A 16,521-nucleotide genomic window follows, 5' to 3' on the forward strand; every position below is an offset into this window, starting at 1 on the left:
CAACTTATAACTTTTTTATTTGTATTTCGATTTTCAAGATTCTTAGTTTGTAGGTACATGTATTATTGACATCGTTTGTTATTATTCTGGTAATAAACAATTTTTGCTTAGATGGCATTAATCGGGGGGTGAATAGATGCGTTGTATTTTCTCCTAACTTATTGTGGAAAAATTGAAGAGCTGATTTTGTTTTATAGTCCTTTCGTATTATCTCGGAGGCATCCCTAATATTGTCGTTTTTGGATTATCCGAATATGAAACAAAATTAGCCCTTCAATTTTCCACAGATTTTTTTTAAGTTACGAGAAAATACAACGTTTCCATTCACCCTCGCACTCATCTAGGCAAAAAATTTTTGTTACCGAAATAATAACAACCGATGTCAATACATGTACCTACAAACTGATGCAAGAATCTTGAAAATCGGAGTACAAATAATAAAGTTATAGATTGTCAGACTTAATCAAAAATTTTTAGCGGCAGAAGAGTTTACACACACTTCTCCACGAAATTAACGCACCACTTTAAAAATAGGTCATTTTGATGTCTCGAATTTCCTAAACCTGTTTTACCATTTAAGTGATTTTTTAAATATGTTATAGCCTTATCCTTATTCTTTAACAATATCGCTGCAATTATATTGTTGCTAGACAGGTAAATTGACATTGTATACCGGGTGTACCAATCAAACTGTGATTATTTCTCAAAGTTCGCGTGATCCTGTGGAATATTCTAGCATTTATAAAATACTGAAATTAAACCCCAACTATAGCCTCATGATTTCTTAACATTCTGTTTTTTGAGTTATTCGCTTATGTTGGATAATAAAAAAGTTAGGTATTTTAACAACTAGCCTTCGCTAACTAGGTCAAGAAATGCTACGTATATTTCCTTTTTCGCTTGCGTCGCTTTTTGGTTATCTGTTTTAAAATAAATATATGAGCCTGTATACTTCTCCCACTTCTAAATCCACTTTTTGCTTCCTCTAGTGTTTAGTGTGTGTTCTGGCATTATTCTTAATCGTTTGTTTATAATTTTTTAGAAGAGTTTCATACATGTACATAACAACGTCAATCATCGGTACTTATTACATTCTCTCATGTCTCCTTTTTTGGGTACTATTAGTGACAGTTTCCAATCTCCCGGGAACTTCAGGAGCTTTTCCATACTTCAACGTCTTTATTGCTTCTTCTAGTTGTTCCTCTTTTATTGTGTTTCTGTGTTATCTTCCAATATATTATTTTGTTCCTCATTAATGTCGTCTTGATTTATAACTGTTACTATGTAGTTTGTTCTTTAAAGTGTTGTTTCCATCTTTTAACTATTTGATTTGTTTCTGTTATTAATTCTCCATTTTTATATTATTTTCCTTCTTTAATTAATTCTTTTAATTCTTTTCCCTTCAGCTTCATTGGAATTTTTCTGTCACACAACACACCATTTGCTTCTTTCCACTTCATCCATCCATCCCTAATTTTACTGCATGCATCTCCATATATTTCTCCATTAGTGTCATTACTCTGTAATACTGTTCCTAGGTACTTAAAACTACTGCTTTTCATAATCATTTCACCATCCATATATGTCATTTTATGTACGATTGCTTTTGGTTGTGTAGGTGTTGACTGCCAGCCAGCTTCCTGAATTATCCTATTTAATTGATCTACTGCTTTGTCAATTTCTCATTTTAGTGGATGTTTAGATCCAGTCTCTTAACAAGAATAGCCCGGAACTTAATCCAATTGGTATATTTACTACTTAGATATGGCGGAGGTTCTGTTTCGAGGATATTCGTGAATATCATGACCAAGACAGGAGAGTTGTCAGATGAAAGATCGAAACAAGATTGTGCCGTCTGGGATTCAACAAGTGGTATTCCTTTCGTCACACAGAAATCGACCAAATCTGGAATTTTGTTTGTATCTGTGGTCCAATATGTGGGTTCGCCAGTAGATTTAAGGTTGTAGGTTTCCAATGCCATATATAATTGCCTACCTTTCGGGGTTATTAGCCTGGATACCCAGTGAGTGCGTTTTGCTTAATAATCGCCGCCTGCTAGAAACCTGTTTCCAAGTGTGTTGAAGAATTGTTGGTATTGATTTTTGGCTATGGTATGTCGTAGTGGACTGTATATTGCAGTTACTGTTAAGGGACCGTTTCAGTCTTCAATCGTCATTTTTAATGTCTCGAATTTCCTAAACATGTCCAATATAAGTGATTTTTTAACAGGTTATAGCCTTATTCTTTAACAATATCGCTGTAATAATATTGTTGCTAGACAGGTAAATTGTCATTGTATACCGGGTGTACCAATCAAACTGTGATTTTTTCTCAAAGTTCGCTTCACTTTATGGAATATTCTAGCATTTATAAAATACTGAAATTAAAATCCAACTATAGCCTCACGTTTTCTTAACATTCTGTTTTCTTATTCATTCGCTTATGTTGGATAATAAAAAAGTTAAGAACTTTAACAACTAGCCTTCTGTTTCGTCAACACAGGGTGTTTTTAAAATAAGTGTGGCAAACTTTAAGGGGTAATTCTGCACGAAAAAATAATGACAGTTTACTTTATAAAAGTATGTCCGCACGCAAATGCTTCGTTTCCGAGATTGTAAGCTATTGTAAGGGGGTGTTGAAATTTTTCTTAGAAACTGACAATTTATTTATTGCTCTAAAACTGGTTAATTGAGATATGCAAATGAAAGTTGGTTGGTTTTAAGAGGTAGTTATTGTGCATTTTTTGACATACAATTAAGAATTATATGTTCACCATTGCCGCACATAAGGGTCATATTACCCGTATGCCCGCCAATAGTGAATATTAAATTCTTAATGGTTAGTTCTTAATTGAGGCTATAGTTGGGTTTTAATTTCGGTATTTTATAAATGCTAGAATATTCCACAGGGTCACGTGAACTTTGAAAAAAAATCACAGTTTGATTTGTACACCCGGTATACAATGACAATTTACCTGTCTATACTAAATTTACAATAAAGATGCAGTAGAAATAAACAAACTAAGACACGTTAAATGCTACTAGGTTCACTCCCGAATCATAATTTACAATGTATATACAGTAAGGTGTCTTTTTACGCGGATTATTTTAATGCGATTTTGAAGTTGTGCGGTTTGTATTTCATCCAAAAATTTCTATTATTAACAACTATTACAATTAATATTAACTATTTTCCTCCAGAGGTCAGTAATCTGAGGGTTTTGCAATTCGGAGATTCCCCTTGTCACATCACATGATGTAGCATGTAGCTATTACATCAATCTGAGTGTTGCATTGAAAGGTATAACCTGTAATTGTTTTGAGATTAAATTTAAATGTTAAAGTGTTTAAGAGTTTAAATGTCGACATTTTTAAAATAACGAGTTGTGACAAAAAATGTCACATTACATCTACACATGCATATTAAATGTGACATGATGCCCATATGGTCGTCGTCCACTTGTTTACAAAAATGTTTAAAAAACTCATTGTTTCCACAAATTATAAGCGCTAAAAGAAATTCAGCAATTTCCCTAATCTACTTTGCAAAATACAAAATAGTGTCACAATAGGTATACTCGCTTATAAATTTGACGCATTGTCCGTCAACTTGTTAAGATTTTATTTGGCCAATGGAGAAAAAAAACATAAAAGATAATCAATTTTTGGTGGACAGACGTCCACCATTTTATGTGATTTTAGAAAACTACGGAACTTATCCCTACTTTTTCAATGCAAATAAAGTCTTTTTTAATCAGGGCGTAGCTACCGCCGTATCAGCCGTATCAATTATACGGGGCCCCCGACATTCAGAGGCCCCAACGCGGCATTTCGAAACAAAATTCCATTCAAAAAATTAAACAAAATATTCTGCAATTATTTCACTATTCAAACGCTTTGACACAGTGTACATATATTGTTGGGATATCGACATTTTCGTGTAATGGATTCTTTATTATAAACTATATTTATGTACTGTACAGGTACCTATCTATTTTCTGCCTCTAGCCGTTCTATAACAACAGACGTTTTTTGTTTTCAAGCTACTTCTTATTGTCTATTCACCGTTGGCTGTGTGAGACATTGTATAATGTATAATGCGAAATTGCAATATTTGTAATCGCTTTACCTTTGATAATTTGAAACAGAAACACTGTGTATGTTTGCGTATATTTTCGTGTAATCTGTTCTTTATCTATAAATTGTATTTAGGTATATCTATTTGTCGGTTGCTCGCCGTTAAAGAACAGAGCTTCTTTGCTTACGCTCCTTTTTAATGTCTATTCCCCTTGGCTTGAAAAAACTGAATCTGTTTTAAAACAATGAGTCTCAATTCAAATCTGTTTTTTGAATTTGGATTATTAGAGTTTATTAGATTTATTATTATTATCTATATTTGAGTGTTATACGCTGAACTTATTAGTTCCTAAGGTTGTATTCAATTTATTTAAATTTTACAATATTTTCATTAATAATTGGAAATAATTTAATTGTAGATTCCTGGGCTCAAAATATGTATTAAGATTTAACCCAAATCACCTAGTGTGAAAATGCTTCTTACAGAAGCTAGAGCTCTTTGAAAAAGGCATCTTGTATTTAGTTTTTTTTTAAATACCTCCAGAACGCTTCTATTCAGAGAAACCAAAACTGGTACGCCTATTTATGTTCATTTTTTATCTGTAACTTTTAAGCCTTTTTGACACTGGATTATTAAATTGTGAGGCATTCTAGTAATAAAAGGTACTCTTGCTTTAAGTCGGTAGGATACACCGTTTTCTAGAAATGTCGATTTGAAAATTTTGTGTTTTTTTAATTTGAAAAAAAATTTCAAAAAAAAACTATGAAAACAATAAACGAAAACTGGTACATTTATTCCAGAGATGAATCGATCTCATCAATTGCGAATTTCTAGTACCGGTCATATGCGTGCGTTTTGAGTAGGTCAACGGTTATTTTATCGCATTATTTTTTGTGTCTTTAATTTTGAAACACTTTTTACACTAAATTATTAAATTATGAAGTATTCTAGTACTAGTACTCTTGCTTTAAGTCGGTAAAATACACCGTTTTTTTGAAACTTTCTTTAAATTTTGATCAAATTCAAAAAACGAAAAAATTTCAAATCGATTTTTTTAGAAAACGGTGTATCCTACAGACTTAAAATAAGAGTAACTTTTAGTACTAGAATACCATACAATTTAATAATCCAGTGCCAAAAATGCTTAAAATTTTAAGACAAAAAAGTTATGGGATAAAATAACCGTTGCCCTACCCAAAGAGGATGCATATGACCGGTACTAGAAACTCTGTACCAGTATATTTATCTCTGGAAGATAAATAGCCGTACCAGTTTTAGTTTTTCTAAATAGATGTGTTCTAGAGGTATTCCAAAAAAACTAATTAAAAGGCACCATCTTCAAAGAGCTCCAGCTTTAGGAAGCCTTTTCAGAGTAGGTGATTTAAGTTAAACCGTAATATTTTGAGCCCAGAAATCTACAGTTAAAATATTTCCAATTATTAATGAAACACTCTGTATTGTTTTGTTTTATTTCATTATCTTTTATTTTGTAATAATATTGACGATTTGTGTAATTTCAGTAAACTGTATTTTTTGTTGTTTTTTTCCTACTCTTTGTACCTACGCTTTGTCCATAAAAGTGTAAAATTTTCAGTGACAATAAAGTATATTTCTATTCTATTCTATACACGCATTTTTGCTGCTTTTGTTGAACATTTTTTTAGCACTATCCCTTATCAGTCGTGGAAAAGGGCCCCGCGACAAACTTTGATAGGGGGTCCCTGTGGGGCTAGCTACGCCACTGTTTTTAATGCGATTTTTTTATATGCGTTTTTCTGTAGAACGTATCCACCGCATAAAACAAGACTTTACTGTACATTGTAAATCCTAAATCATGATTTACAAAGTTTATACATTGTAAATTTATGATCGGGAGTGCTCCTAGTAGCATTTAACGTGTCTTGGTTTGTTTATTTTTACTGCACCTTGATTGTAAAATTCAGTGGCGGTTGGTCAGGGTCGGCAGTGCCGACCCTCACATTTATAGATATACATTTATTTTTAATATTTATTTTAATCAGAGTTGATGTCATTTGTATCTGTGAAATAAAAAAAATCTGTCAGATATTACAGACTGAATTTTATTCATGGTTTTTAAAAGGATTCGGCCAATCCGAGCGTTAAGTGATCCCTGCGCATAAGAGACTTTTCAAAAAATGAATGATCCGTGCCATTCATCTGACTGTTTTCGGCAAGCCGACCCCAGCTCATCTCGAGCTTGACGATTTACGCGTAAAACTCAACGAAATACGAGTCGAAGAGCAACCAAACGTATATTTCCCTCCGTAGGCATTAAGCGGCAGGTACGGCACATTTTAATCTGCCGATATTTCATTTGGAAGCATCGGCAGAAATTGTAAAAAATAATTACGCCGTTTTACGTCGTTTAATTGATATTGTAATTTATTTAAGTTGTCAGGAATTATCATTTACGGGACATGATGGATCGGAGCATTCGTTAAATCAAAGTAATTATGGAGAACTAATAAAATTGTTTAAGAAATACGATTTGAAATTTTCCAATTTTTTTCTGATTCGAAGATGTTTAGCGGCGTATCTAAAATAGTACAAAATGAACTAATATAATGAATAAGTTACATTTTGAATAACGTTATTGAATCTGAGATTCTGAAAACCATTTGCTTTTCGCTAGAAGTAGATGAAACTTCTGATTATCATGTCATTCACAACTATCAATTGTTGTTCGATAGGCGTTACGTGGTAATATTTATGAGAGGTTTTTAGGTTTTACAGACGTCAGTAAAAACAATAAGGCAGAAAATATTTCTGGTGTTTTAAAGGACAGAAGTAGAAGGGGAATGCCGGTTCTGCTACCAAGATATAGAAATCAATGTGTTAGAGAGAGAAGTACCTTTCCAATGAGTAAGAGTGAGATAGATGCTGACGTCACAAGGAATCTTCCATAATGGAATCTACCATAGTTATTTTCCGCTAGATGACACCAATCCGCCATTTTTATTCCATTTCAGTATTTTTAGATGGCGGCATAGCCAAAACGGCACTAAAGCATATCTCCGTTGTTATTGGTCCGATCGTGACATGTGAGGTATCATAGGAAAGGGGAGGGGCTAACGAATACGTTAACATAAAAACAAAGATGGCGGCATAGCTAAAACGGCACTAAAGCATATCTCCGTTGTTATTGGTCCGACGTGTGAGGTATTGGAAAGGGGTGTGTTGGATCGTGACGTACAAATGGATCGGTGGAAAGGGGCACGTTGCATATACTATATTTTATCTACGACCATAACATAATATGTTATTTAAACCAATCACGTGCAGAAATCTAAGCATTACGAGTTGTATACTATATTTTATCTACGACCGTAACATATTCGGCATTTTTATTCAAATTCGCCATTTTTATTCAAATTCACCATTTTTAACCCAATTTTCCTTGACATTACGTCGAAGAAATCTACCATAGTTTACCTATTAGCCGCTGAATGACGCCATTTTTAGTCAATTTTTATTCAAATTCGCCATTTTTATCCAATTTTCCTTGACATTACGTCGAAGAAATCTACCATAATTCAGCTATTATCCGATAGTTGGCGCTATACATCTCGTTAGCATTGGTCTGATTGGAGATTGTGGTACGTTAAAGGTGTGGGTAGTAACGAATATATTCATCGATATGAAAAAGAACTTCGACTGAGTTGACAAAGACAAAAAAAATCTAGAAGGAAGATATTTAATAGAAAAAGATTGCAAATTTTCAAAGCAAAAGTCTTTTAGAGTAATTCGATTGAGAAAATTATATATACACAAGTAAAAAGAGAGGCATAGACAATAAAAGTTGTAGGTATGTAGTACCTAAACGGCTTAACGTAGAGAGGCATATATTTTATCTACGACCGTAACATAATTTATGTGTAAGCGATGGTGACATCTCATTAGCATTGGTCTGATTGGAGATTGTGGTACGTTAAAGGTGTGGGGAGTATCGAATATGTTATTTAATCCATAAACTAACCGTTACGAGCTGCATACTATATTTTATCTACGGCCATAACATTTGGTGCCACCAATTCGCCATTTTTATTCCAATTCACCATTTTTATTCCATTTCAGTATTTTTAGTTAAACTCGCTATTTTTATTCCAATTTGTCCTGATACAGATATTACGTTGAAGGAATCTACCATAATTCGTTCTAAATGTGATCTCAAAATCCCATACATAAAACAAATTGAATTCATCGATATGAAAAAGAACTTCGACTGAGTGCATTATAAATGACAAAGACAAAAAAAATCTAGAAGGAAGATATTTAATAGAAAAAGATAGCAAATTTTCAAAGCAAAAGTCTTTTAGAGTAATTCGATTGAGAAAATTATATATACACAAGTAAAAAGAGAGGTATAGACAATAAAAGTTGTAGGCATGTAGTACCTAAACGGATTAACGTAGAGAGGCATAGACGTAAGGAGAGACGTGGACAATAAAAGTTGTAGACATGCCTAAATGGCGTAACGTAGAGAGGCATAGACAATAAAAGTTGTAGGTATGTAGTGCCCAACGGTATGGGCGCACAAAAAAATTTCCTAGATCTACTGACAAACTGGGCATTTCGCAACATCTAGCAACAGCGCCTCCCATAAGAGTCTGTGTATTAGAGTTAGATAGAAAATCAATTTTTCCCCAGATGCTGGGGGAAATTAAAAAAAAATTTAAGGTCCATTCTGCTCATTTTTGTCTCGTTTTGTGGTGGAGGCCCGACTTTTACGTCACGATTGGACCAATAAAACAGAAGATATAACTAATGCCCTTTTGGCTGTATCCTGAAAATACGTAACTAATGCCCCTGATAACGTATAAGATATAATAGAAGCAGTATTTTGATATGTCCAATCCATCCCTCTCTGAGAGATATGCGAGGTATCATGTGATTTAACAAATTGAATAATATAGAAAAAATAAACATAACATCATGCCATAAAGACATTAGATACAAATGATTTAACCACCAGACACAGAAAAATCAAATAGAGCAGAATGTTAAAAAGGAGTTCTGTATCTTCGGTCCTCTTGGTGCAATAGGGACATACGAATTCTCAAATGATACGATTTAACCAATAGAGTTCAGTGACAGAAAAATAAAATACATCATGTCAAAAGGGTCTTAGATACGTATTTTCCGTCCAATCGTAACTTACAGTACCTCAACCAATAAAATACAATGGCATAAAAATCAAATACATCAGCATGTCAAAAAGGCTTTAGTATTTTCTTTTCTACTGAGAAACATCCAAATCTTTCGTAAAATATTATACACGGGCGTTCTTTCTATATGTCCAAACTAGTAAACCTCTTATTTTTAACACGCAACTCTCAATATTTACATTATTTCTTCCTAGAAAATATCAGTGTATCAAAATGGAATACAAATATATGCAAACCACCAATTGCTAAATCTATCATTATATCGCTAATACCTAAAATACATATCAGATAAATTCTTTCGCTAAGTCCAAACCACCGATATTTCTCACATTATTTTCAAACCAGATTTAGAGTTCTAGTCAAGCATAAAAATCAAATACATCAGCATGTCAAAAGGGTTTTAGTATTTTCGTTTCTATTAAGAAACATCCAAACTTTTCGTATACTATCGTGTTGTATACTTTTGTACACTATTGGTTTTTATAATTTGTTTAAATTTTTTTAATAAATGTAGCAATAACTTCGAAATTATGGCATTTAGTTGTAGGGAAAATAACATGAAAAATAATCAGTATTTCTTTAGGACTTCAAAACTCAAATAACGACTTCTTGTCCTATTAGAAATACGGAATTGGATTTCCAGAAAAACGGAAAATCTGACAACAATGTAATTGTCACTATAATATAGACCGCCTCAGAAAATTAATACCCATCAAAATCTATAAAAATCTTGCAAGCCGTTTCCGAGATAATTGAGTGTTTCCATACATAAAACTCACTCTGTATGCAAACCAGATTTAGAGTTCTAGTCAGACATAAAAATCAAATACATCAGCATGTCAAAAGGGCTTTATTATTTTCGTTTTTACTGAGAAACATCCAAATCTTTCGTACTCTATTATACACAGGCGTTCTTTCATTATGTCCAAACTAGTAAACCTCTTATTTTTACCATGCAACTCTCAATATTTACATTATCTCTCCCTAGGTGCAAAATGTCAGTATATGAAGCATAAATATATGCAAGCCACTAATTGCTAAATCTATCATTATATCGATAATACCTACAATACATATCAGATAAATTCTTTCGCTAAGTCCAAACCACCGATATTTCTCATATTATTTTCAAACCAGATTTAGAGTTCTAATCAGTTGGAGAATACAAATTTTTGTTATAAAGTACGTTTTAAATGTGATCTCAAATAAAATCCCATGCATAAAACAAATTGAATTCATCGATATGAAAAAGAACTTCGACTTAGTGCAATATAAATGACAAAGACAAAAAATATATCTAAAAGGAAGATATCTAATAGAAATAGGTCGCAAATTTTCAAAGCAAAAGTCTTTTAGTATAATTAGAGTAATCCGATTGAGAAAATTACTTATTATGGGTATACACAAGTTAATAATAAGCAAAAAATCGAACTTCTATTGATCCAATCAAAAAAATCAAATACATTTGTACTATGAGAATGATCTCCGAAAGGGAAATCGATAGGTCAAAATAAACTAATTTTAAAGTAAAAATGTGGCTTATTCACAATAAAAATAATAAATAATAAATTTTCTTGCGCTCCTTATTGTTTTACGAAAGATACAAAAAAAAAACACGAAAAATACACGATACGTAGGTAGAAAATAATGTCATTATTAATTATGACTTAATCATTCTTTCGAATGTTTTTAGTACGCATGACTCTAAGAATTTACCCTGGTATGATTCTGGTTTCGAAGGATCTTTGGACGGTTTTAAAATAATTCGAACTAGGTTTCGAAGGATCTTTGGACGGTTTTAAAATAATTCGAACTAAATATATTCTTACCAACCATCTGGAAACTTAAGGTGTGTGTCGATATAATTCTTTATTTGCACTAACGCCATTACTACAATCGGAAATTTTCTTAATCATTCTATAAGTACAGTATTTTAATTGCATTTTAAACAGGTTTCTAATTCACTTATGGAAAAATTAGAATTAGAATCAGAATCAGATTAGAACTTTCATATTGTGATACATTTGTATATGGAAGAAAATAATACGGTATGTATAAGATACAAAATTCAAGCATTGGAAAAGCCATACAAGAGGCACACCAAATTCAAAAATCTTGACTATTTCGTCTAAACATGAATTAAAATTTCTAGTTCTATCTTCTAGCTTCTCATCCAGCTTGAAATAGGATATTAGTATTCATATTTATTATTTCAAAAAATTTTAAGATATCGTGTCTTTTGTTGTAGGTATACTGTCACATTTTCAATACATATTACCCAATTTTTACTTACCCATCATCGAGTTAATTTATAAATGCAATAAGTAACTCCTTAAGATATTATGCTTTCAAAAAACGCTACCAACCAATCTCCTTCATATTGGCTAGTTTCAAATGTATTTCTACAATTACACCATTATTTGCCGAAATATTTTAAAGCAGTGTTGACAACGTCTAAAAAACTGTACATAATTTGGTACATAAATATCAAAAATGATGATCAAAATTGCTTTTATTAGATGATTATTAGCTCTCTTTATCCAGCTTAACAAAATGAGAAAAGTGCTCTGCACAAGAGATCTAAGGTTAGAGCTAAGAATAAGGTTGGCTAGGTGCTACGTTTTCTCGACTCTGTTTTACGGAATGGAAGCTTGGACCTTGAATGCTGCATCAATGAAAAAACTGGAATCATTCGAGATGTGGGTATATAGAAGAATTCTAAAAATATCATGGACAGAACACGTCACAAACAAAGAGGTTCTGAGAAAGATGAACAAAGAAATGGAAGTCTTAAATACAATTAAAACCAGAAAATTGGAATATCTCGGACATATTACACGTGGAAAGAGATACAACTTGCTCCAACTCATTATGCAGGGAAAGATTCAAGGAAAAAGAAGCATAGGGAGACGCAGAATATCGTGGCTGCGCAACCTGAGAGAATGGTACGGATGTACATCAAACGAACTTTTCAGAGCAGCTGTCTCCAAGGTCCGAATAGCTATGATGATTGCCGACCTCCGTCGCGGAGATGGCACTTGAAGAAGAAGATCCAGCTAAAATAAAATAAATAAAGAACTTACATCGTCATATCCATATACTGTTTTGAAAACCGAGGACTTGGAAGCTCCAATAAGTCATAACTCGAAGTTTGAAATAGTAAATAGTATATCAGTGAATGTTTATGCTTTGGAATTAAATCAAGTTAAGGAAAAATAATTTTACGAATTAGTGCCTGCTTGCCTAAACAAAACAAACTTGATAGACATGTAAATTTGAATCTTATTCAGGATAAATATTTTCTAAAATTAAATGATTACCTACGACTCTCATCGTAGTGACGATGGAAATATTGAAATAAAATATCATTACTTCTGGAAAAAAAGGTGTCTAGGTTGTTACACTATATAACCAAAAAAGAAAACTAATTCACCCAGATTTATTGGAAAAATTTACTGTTTCACCGTATCATTAAAATCTTACAAAAAAAGAAATATCGAATTAAATAAACAATACATAATAGAACTAAGAAGTAAATTACGAATATCAGAGTGCATGAGATACGAAATAAACATCTTACAAGCAAAACTATCGATACAACAAATACATATTATATACATTATTCACTTGAAAATTTTAAAGTAATGTTGGCTGAATGTCCAAGAAACTGAGTATATTTAGCCTCTTTTACAATATTTCTGAAAAACTTCAACGAATTTGTCTATTTAGCGAAAAAAAAATCTAATTCACGCAGTTTTATCGGAAAACTTTGCTATTTACCATTTTTATTCACTGTCTTTTTAATCTGTTGAGTAACATCTTTAATTTATTTTGATTTTTAAGAAGTTTTCTAACCTCCTCTAATTACGATTTTTTGTAGAATTTGGACTGGTTGTATTGAATTATGATAGGTATGTGTATCTGATTACGCAATAATTTCAAAGAGACATTCTTTGTAGCTTAGTATAAATTGGTCTTCTAATACTAAAATATTATAAAAAAATAATAGAGTAAAGCAATACAGGAGACTTAAAAAAGGTTTAAAATCTCATGAAATCTTGTTTATTTAGTCTAAACATGAATTAAAATTTATATTGTTCATACTTATTATTTCAAGAATTTTAAGATCGTTTCTAATTATCCATCATCCAGTTAATTTATAAATTATGAAATAGGTATCACTATGATATATTATGCAGCAATAACTATGTTTTCAAAAACTATACCAACCAATCTCTTTCATTCTGACGATGTATTTATACAATTACAACATTATTTACTTAAAAAGTTTAAAGCAATGTTGGCTGAATGCCCAAAAAACTGAGTATATTTAGCCTATTTTACAATATTTCTGAAAAACTTCAACGAATTTTTCTATTTACCGAAAAAAAAAATCTAATTCACACAGTTTTATTGGAAAAATTTACTATTTCACCATTTTATTCACTGTCTTTTTAATCTGTTGAGTAACATCTTTAATTTATTTTGATTTTTATGAAGTTGTCTAACCTCGTGTAATTACGATTTTTTTGTAGAATTTGGATTGGTTTTATAGGATTATGATAGGTATGTGTATCTGAAAACACAATAATTCCAAAGAGACATTCGTTGTAGCTTAGTGTAAATTGGTCTTCTAATACTAAAACATTATAAAACATAATAGATTAAAGTAATACAGGAGACTTAAAAAAGTGTTAAAATCTCATGGTACAAAAAAGAAAATGTCTCGAGTGTGAATTTAAAAATGGAGTTACTACAAAAAAGAAGATGGTACATACCTTTGAATATTAAAAAATATTTGAAAAATTTTAATTTTTTTTTTGTAGATTGTGTAGTTAATACTAAAAATTAGTAAGGAAATAAAAATGATTATAAATTAAAAAAATCTTCGACGTTTGTTCTTAGAGCATGTGAAACATTAATAATTACCAAAAAATTTCAGTAGGTACCTTTAAATATTAAAAGTATTTGAAAAATTTTAATTTTTGTAGATTGTGTAGTTAATACTAAAAAATTAGTATGGAAATAAAAATACATATCAATTAAAAAAAATCTTCAGCGTTTGTTCTTAGAGCGTAGTTCGAGTATGCCCGAACTTTCCCGATCCCCAATATATCTACTTCTTCTTGTAGTGCTCATCCATTTTGGATGTTGACGATTATCCTAGAAATATATACTTTGCATACTAATGTACTGAAAAGATTTGTAGTTGTTGTGCTGCACCACATATATAGATTTTTTAGCCAGAAAATCCTTCACCTTCCTGGTTTTCTTCTACTTTTCTCTGTAAAATTAGTTGCAGCAGTTCATATCTTCGCTCTTTCTTACAATGTGTCGGATGTATTCGATTTTAACTGTTTTATTGTGGGTACCAGCTCTTTTTCTTTTTTAATTCTTAATAAAATAATCTAATTAGTTATGTGATCTGAGTAAGATATATACAAAAATAAGAAAAAAATGTTTTATTTCTTTGGAATAAAATAAAAAAGCCAAGTTGGTTGACTGGTTTAAAGTATTGCAGTGCAGGGGATTTGAACCTATGATCCAACACTTACTTATTTTCAATGCAATGTAACAAAGTCTTAAATCGCTCGACCAACGTGGCTTTGGAACTTTGCTCTAAAAAACAACGATGATATTCACATGTTATGACATTCCTATTGACAATAAAAAGAAATAAAATGTTTTTCAAATAATATTTTATTCAAAATACTGTTATTTAGAGTGTGAGCTTTATGATTATAAATAAAAAAATCTTTGACGTTTGTTCTTAGAGCATGTGAAACATTAATAATTACCAAAAAATTACGGTACCTTTAAATATTAAAAGTATTTGAAAAATTTTAATTTTTGTAGATTGTGTAGTTAATACCAAAAATTAGTGTGGAAATAAAAATAAATATCAACTAAAAAAAAATTTTCAGCGTTTGTTCTTAGAACGTAGTTCGAGTATGCCCGAACTTTCCCGATTTCCCAATATTAGCTGTGAGTTTTGGCTTAGGATACCCATATAAAAAGCATGGAAAACGAAAAGTTTCAGCGTTTGTTCTTAGAGCGTAGTTCGAGTATGCCCGAACTTTCCCGATTTCCCAATATTAGCTGTGAGTTTTGGCATAGGGTACCCATATAAAAAGCATGGAAAACGGAAAGTTTACCTTGGACAAGTGACGGCGTCGAGATTTTAAATTCACACTCGAGACATTTTCTTTTTTGTACCATGAGATTTTAACACTTTTTTAAGTCTCCTGTATTACTTTAATCTATTATGTTTTATAATGTTTTAGTATTAGAAGACCAATTTACACTAAGCTACAACGAATGTCTCTTTGGAATTATTGTGTTTTCAGATACACATACCTATCATAATCCTATAAAACCAATCCAAATTCTACAAAAAAATCGTAATTACACGAGGTTAGACAACTTCATAAAAATCAAAATAAATTAAAGATGTTACTCAACAGATTAAAAAGACAGTGAATAAAATGGTGAAATAGTAAATTTTTCCAATAAAACTGTGTGAATTAGATTTTTTTTTTCGGTAAATAGAAAAATTCGTTGAAGTTTTTCAGAAATATTGTAAAATAGGCTAAATATACTCAGTTTTTTGGGCATTCAGCCAACATTGCTTTAAACTTTTTAAGTAAATAATGTTGTAATTGTATAAATACATCGTCAGAATGAAAGAGATTGGTTGGTGTAGTTTTTGAAAACATAGTTATTGCTGCATAATATATCATAGTGATACCTATTTCATAATTTATAAATTAACTGGATGATGGATAATTAGAAACGATCTTAAAATTCTTGAAATAATAAGTATGAACAATATAAATTTTAATTCATGTTTAGACTAAATAAACAAGATTTCATGAGATTTTAAACCTTTTTTAAGTCTCCTGTATTGCTTTACTCTATTATTTTTTTATAATATTTTAGTATTAGAAGACCAATTTATACTAAGCTACAAAGAATGTCTCTTTGAAATTATTGCGTAATCAGATACACATACCTATCATAATTCAATACAACCAGTCCAAATTCTACAAAAAATCGTAATTAGAGGAGGTTAGAAAACTTCTTAAAAATCAAAATAAATTAAAGATGTTACTCAACAGATTAAAAAGACAGTGAATAAAAATGGTAAATAGCAAAGTTTTCCGATAAAACTGCGTGAATTAGATTTTTTTTTCGCTAAATAGACAAATTCGTTGAAGTTTTTCAGAAATATTGTAAAAGAGGCTAAATATACTCAGTT

The sequence above is a fragment of the Diabrotica virgifera genome, chromosome 10 (assembly GCF_917563875.1).
Source record: "Diabrotica virgifera virgifera chromosome 10, PGI_DIABVI_V3a".
In the NCBI taxonomy this organism is placed as follows: Eukaryota; Metazoa; Arthropoda; class Insecta; order Coleoptera; family Chrysomelidae; genus Diabrotica; species Diabrotica virgifera.